The following is a 6,361-nucleotide window of genomic DNA, read 5'->3' as shown; positions in this document are numbered from 1 at the left end:
GCTGTGGGCTTTGCCTCTTACCTGTGGGTGCTTAATAACAGCTTGGGGCTATGAGATGAGCAGGATTTTTAATCTTCAGCTGCTCTTTGCCAGTGTTGCAATTCTCTTTTGCAAGCTGGCAAGTTTGTTTTGCAATGGCTTCCTCAGCCAGCTATTAGGATCATCTTTCATTTAAACAAAATAATAAGTTCCTAGTCAGGTTGAACAAAAAATCCCAAGCAGAACGGGCTCAAAAGACAAGAGCCAAATGGAAATCTTGTGTTATCAGTTCCCTCAAATATTTTTTAATTTTTATTTTTTTTAATTTAAATTTTAAAAATTTAAATTTAAATTTAAAATTTTTAAATTTAAAAAACTAAATTAAAAAAAAATAAATTATTTTTTTAAAATTAAATTTTAAGATTTTTTTTCTAAATTTTTTTTTAAATTTTTTTAAGTTTTTTTTTCCCCCTCTGGTTCACAGCTCTCAGTTCACTTGGATAGGCAACTCTGCTCTGTTCTTTCGTCTGTTTATGTACTTTCTGCCTTCATTAAAAGCAGAAAGTCCCAAGCTGGCTGGTTTCACTTGTCATGTCCCCACCACACCTGCTGGGACAGCAAGGCCAAAGCTGATGTGCCCACCCTGAGTCTCTGCCTCCATCCCTGGTCCACACAGAAATGGGGTTTTGGTTTTTTTGGTGTAAAGCACCAAAACCTGCCACGAGCTGTGGGTCTGGCCTCATCAAAACCTGCCACCCAGCTCCTCAGGCTCTTTGGGAGCAATTCCCAAGGCCTGTGTGATTTATTGTGACCATCAGGATGATCAGAATAATTTATTTGTCTTTCCAAGCACATTTTCTACATGCCAGGTGCTGAGCACAAAGAGGACAAACCAGAAAACAGGAGACACTTGAAAGGCCATCAAAGCTCGAGTCTGAAGTCTGGGAGGAGGTTCTGGGACATCCTTTTACCTCTGTCTGGAGAAGGAAGGAGCCACATCCCCAAATTCCCATCCCAAACTTCCCATCCAGGGCCCAGGAGGCGCCACAAGGCTTTGGAGAAGTTGTTTGGTGTCGCAGGCATCTTTTATGGAAAATCCTTTCCTTAGGATTTTTCCTCCTGAGAAGCTGAGAGGCCTCAGGAACAAAATGTAAACAATGGTTATCTGCTGCTGTGGAATGCAACAGGTGCATCTGTGATTGGTCTCATGGGGTTGTTTCTAATTAATGGCCAATCACAGCCCAGCTGGCTCGGACAGAGAGGCCGAGCCACAAACCTTTGTTATCATTCCTTCTTTTTCTATTCTTAGCTAGCCTTCTGATGACATCCTTTCTTGCATTCTTTTAGTATAGTTGTAATATAATATATATCATAACATAATAAATCAAGCCTTCTGAAACATGGAGTCAGATCCTCGTCTCTTCCCCCATCCAAGAATCCCTGTGAACACGGTCACAGTTTGTCATTCTGGGAGGCAGCAGAAACCACAAAATTTGGCAGCATCCAAAACTCCCCACCACAGCCTTTCCTTGGAGATAAAGTCACTGGAGCACCAGCTGGAGAAAAGATTCCAAAAAAAAAAAAAAAAAGTATTTAAAAACCTGGAAGAAAGCAGCAAGTGAACATAGAGCATTGCAAAGTAGAAAATGGATACACAATTCCTGGAATTTGGCTCCATTTCACACAACAGGCTGTTCCATGGCAGATGTCAAGTGTATTTATGGTGTGGGAACATTTCCAGCCCCTTCCTGGGGTCTTGGTAAGATCTCTGGGATTTGCCTGACAGAAACTGTTGCCTGGTTAGAGATGAAAAGTTTTTTTCATATTTACAACTCCAGTTTCCACCTTCCACAAACTGTGCTGTGCTGTCAGGAGGCAATACTCAAAATCCTGCCACAAGCTTTGTTTCCTCCCCCTTCCTCTCTTTTCAAGGGAAAGAATTTCTTTTTTTAAAAAATTGAATTAGAACTGAATGAAACTAATAGCAAGCTCACATTAAATTAGTTGGGTTATTTGGCAACAAAATCAGGAAGAAACATGGGACATACCAAATGGAAATATTGGTATATTCCCCTGGATATGCCAAAATGGAAAATACCAAAACATATTTTCCTTGGTATTTTCAAGGAAAACTTTTTGACATTTCATTTGGAAACCAAGCTCTGCTTCAAAAGATACTTATGTTTAATAATTAAAAAGAGGAAACAGGAAGAATCAAATACAGCAGGCTGAGACAAACAAAATGTTTTCCTGACAAAAAACAAACAAAAACCCCGAAATTGACAAAAACAACACCAAAAAAAACCCCTTAAAATATATATATATTTAAGTTTTCTTGCAGGAAATGAATTAAGATAACTATAAATCTATAAAACAATAACTGTACATCTATAAAACTTCTCTTAGAATCTATACATGATATTTCCCGATGAAACATTAGTATAAATCTATAAAAAATAACTATAAATGTATAGAACTCCTCCTAACCTGTATACATGATATTTACCTTTTAACTGTGATAAAACATAATTATAAATCTGTAAAATAATAACTATACATCTATAAAACTTCTCCTAGCATATATCCATGATATTTGCCTTTTAATTGTGATAAAACATAACTATAAATCTATAAAACAATAATACAACTTCTCTTAACATATATCCATGACATTTGCCTTTTAATTGTGATAAAACATAACTATAAATCTATAAAACAATAACTATAAATCTATAGAGCTTCTCTGAACATATATACATGATATTTGCCTTTTAATTGTGATAGAACATAATTATAAATCTATAAAAAATAACTATAAATGTATAGAACTCCTCCTAACATGTATACATGATATTTACCTTTTAACTGTGATAAAACATAACTATAAATCTATAAAACAATAAATATAAATCTATAAAACTTTTCTTAACATATATCCATGATATTTGCCTTTTAATTGTGATGAAACATTAGTATAAATCTATAAAAAATAACTATAAATGTATAGAACTCCTCCTAACCTGTATACATGATATTTACCTTTTAACTGTGATAAAACATAATTATAAATCTGTAAAATAATAACTATACATCTATAAAACTTCTCCTAGCATATATCCATGATATTTGCCTTTTAATTGTGATAAAACATAACTATAAATCTATAAAACAATAAATATAAATCTATAAAACTTTTCTTAACGTATATCCATGATATTTGCCTTTTAATTGTGATAAAACATTACTATAAATCTGTAAAACAATAACTATAAATCTACAGAACTTCTGTGAACATATATCCATGATATTTGCCATTCAAGTGTGACCTTAACCCATGGCATTGCCCATCTCTCACTGCTGTGTCACAGCTCCTGGCAGAGCCTGTGGCAAACCAGGGATGGGCTGAGGTTGCCCGGGAGTGATGGATTTCCCTTCCTGCGAGCCCAGACCTCTCCCACCTTGGGGCTGGCAGTTCATTGTCATGCAGCAGCATGGAAGGCCCAAACCTCACTCTTTCAAAGTGCAATTCTTTTATTGCTCACTGTCAAAACCACCCTGGGCCAGCTACAATTCCTCCCAGCTGCTCCCCATGTCCAGTTCTGCCTGGAAACCTCCAGGGGAGCCAGTCCCATCCTTTTGTCTGTGCTGGAGGTGTCAGCATCAGGTGGGCTCAGGAGGTTCAGGAGCTGCTTGCTGCCACCCAAACCTGTGACATTTGAATGTGAATACAAAATTCTACCCCCACCACTCCATCCAGGGATTTTTTCCCCCCCTCAGGCTCAGAAAAATGATGAGGGTGCAGTAAATGGGGGGTCTCCCGAGGCCAATTAGCAGAGATTTGGGCAGCATCCAGACACTTCTGGGGGTCACTGAAAAGCCTTGAATTTGCAGCTGCCTCCCCTCCCCTCCCCATTCATTTACCAGTGGGCACAGGTGGGGCTGGATCCCAAATCAGAGTTTTGTTTATCCAGACAGCAGGGCTGGGCACCAGTCGTGGCAACCTGCGTTGTGCGTTTGCATCCCAATAAACCCCGGGCAGCACGGATCGAGGCTGGAATGCAAACACGGATGGGGACAAAGGCAGGGAGCTGCCGATGCTGCAGGGACCGTGTCACCTGGGCCAGGCTGGCACCGGCGCCTTCCTGGGATGTGCTTTGCATTTCTTTGCCTATGCAAACCAGAGGAGAGGGTGAGGAGGGTGAACCGGCTCTCCCTGCTAGGATGAGCAGGGGAAAGGGGAGAAATTTCATTTTTCTGGAGCTCTGGATTGGTGGGCAGTATCACAAATGGGACAGGACTGCTGGGAACGTGCCTGGAGCTGGTTTATTTTCCAGCATCAGTCTCATTCCATGGCTATGACAATGGGAAGATGCCATCAGCTCACATCCCAGGCAGCAGACAAAGAGCTCAATGCTACAACTCAGTTTAAAAGTTTTTTGCCCAATCCCACAAAGCAAAAGCACATTGACAGTAGCTCCATCCAACCACTATAAGCACAGGTACCTTTGGTTAAACAATGCTTGCTTATTTCAAATACAATACCTGCTTGTGAGCCTTCAAACACAATGCACAGAGCTCCATTATTAAGCTTAAAACTCCCCAATATCTCACAAATAAACTTTTCTGCAGCTTAGGGAGTTATTCTAGACAAGTGTTAATACACAGAGCATTGTTCTATTTGTCCTTACTTTTCTACTTCTTACATAATTTTTCTGCTGACCAATCTCATGGCTCCTGCTCAGTTCCAATCTCAGTTCTGCTGTCTCTGAGGCCTGTTGCAGCTTTCCCAAACCCCTCTGATTTTATGGATTCCCACAAACAGCACTTGGGTACCTGCTTCTACACTCACATCAAGTAAGAACAATTGCAAAGAACAACCAGGATGTGCCTCTGTTAAGGCTGAGTGTTCTATTGCACTAAATAGGTATTTAGTTGTTTTGCACTGGGGTCTGTATTATTGCACAGAATAGTTTGTATTTTCATGAGATTCCCCTCTTATATCACATTATTGCACAAAACAGTATATTTGTATTTTCATGGGATTCCTCTCTTATATCACATGCTCTTTCCATGCCCCACGTGCTGCCCAAAACCTCCCTCACTATTTTTAATTCTTGTTTTTCCACTTGCAGGGATGCTCAAGTGCTCCTTGTAACTCCAGAGCAGCAATTTTTTTCTGCAGGAGCATGATGTTTTCAAGGTGATGCTATGTTTTTATGAGGCCAGGAGGGAAACATTTCGGCCATGACTACGAATTTGCTGTCTAGACACATATTTGACAAAAAAGGGGACACTTTAACACAACCCTTACAGAGTACTGAGCACAACTACTCAAAGACCCTTTGAAGCCTCATGCCCCAAAAGCCTTTCTGCCCACAAGCAAGAATACTCAAATTTCAGCCAAAATACACAAATTTCAGGGACACCCCAAATGCTGCCCCTGTGCCAGGCACTCCCCCCACACATCCAGCATGAATTAAGGGCTGGGGATGAAGACTGCAGTTAATAGAAACACTCCCAGCTTCAAACCCTGCTAGACAGAAGGAATATCTGATTTTCCACACCCCAACCAGAGGAAACACTCTGTGTGTCAGAGAAAGCACTGCTCATGGAGCAGAAGACTGAATAAAGTCTCAAGTGCAACTTGGTGTGCAAGGAATTTGCTGGAAAAATCCTTTTTGGCTGTTCAAGGACATCTCTGCTGCCCCTTTGATTTCTGCTGGCATGTGATTGTGACCGTGCTCACAGGGATCTGAGGGTGAGGGAAGAGACGAGGATCTGACTCCATGTTTCAGAAGGCTGATTTATTATTTTATGATATATATTACATTAAAACTATACTAAAAGAATAGAAGAAAATATTTCATCAGAAGGCTAGCTAAGAATAGAAAAAGAAGGAATGATAACAAAGGCTTGTGTGTCAGACAGAGTCCGAGCCAGCTGGACTGTGATTGGCCATTAATTAGAAACAACCACATGAGACCAATCACAGATGCACCTGTTGCATTCCACAGCAGCAGATAATCAATGTTTACATTTTGTTCCTGAGGCCTCTCAGCTTCTCAGGAGGAAAAAATCCTAAAGAAAAGATTTTTCATAAAAGATGTCTGTGACACGTGATGCCTTGAGAAGGCTGACCTAGAACAGAGCTAAAGAATAAAGTGGGGGTTTATTAAAAGGCCTCAATGGATCCACCTTGGGCAGCACAAGAGCCCAGCCAGGGCTACACCCAAGATGAACCAAAATGGTCACAAAAATGGACAGCAGGGCCTCAAAGGGAATGGTGGATCCTGGACAGTGGTGGGGCAGAGCACCCCAGCAAGGGGAATAGGTTTTAGGATCAAAAGGAAATGTGGAAACACCTCCAGGATGGATGGAAGTG

This window comes from Geospiza fortis, unplaced genomic scaffold (assembly GCF_000277835.1).
Source record: "Geospiza fortis unplaced genomic scaffold, GeoFor_1.0 scaffold534, whole genome shotgun sequence".
NCBI lineage: Eukaryota > Metazoa > Chordata > Aves > Passeriformes > Thraupidae > Geospiza > Geospiza fortis.
This window is presented reverse-complemented; position numbering follows the sequence as displayed.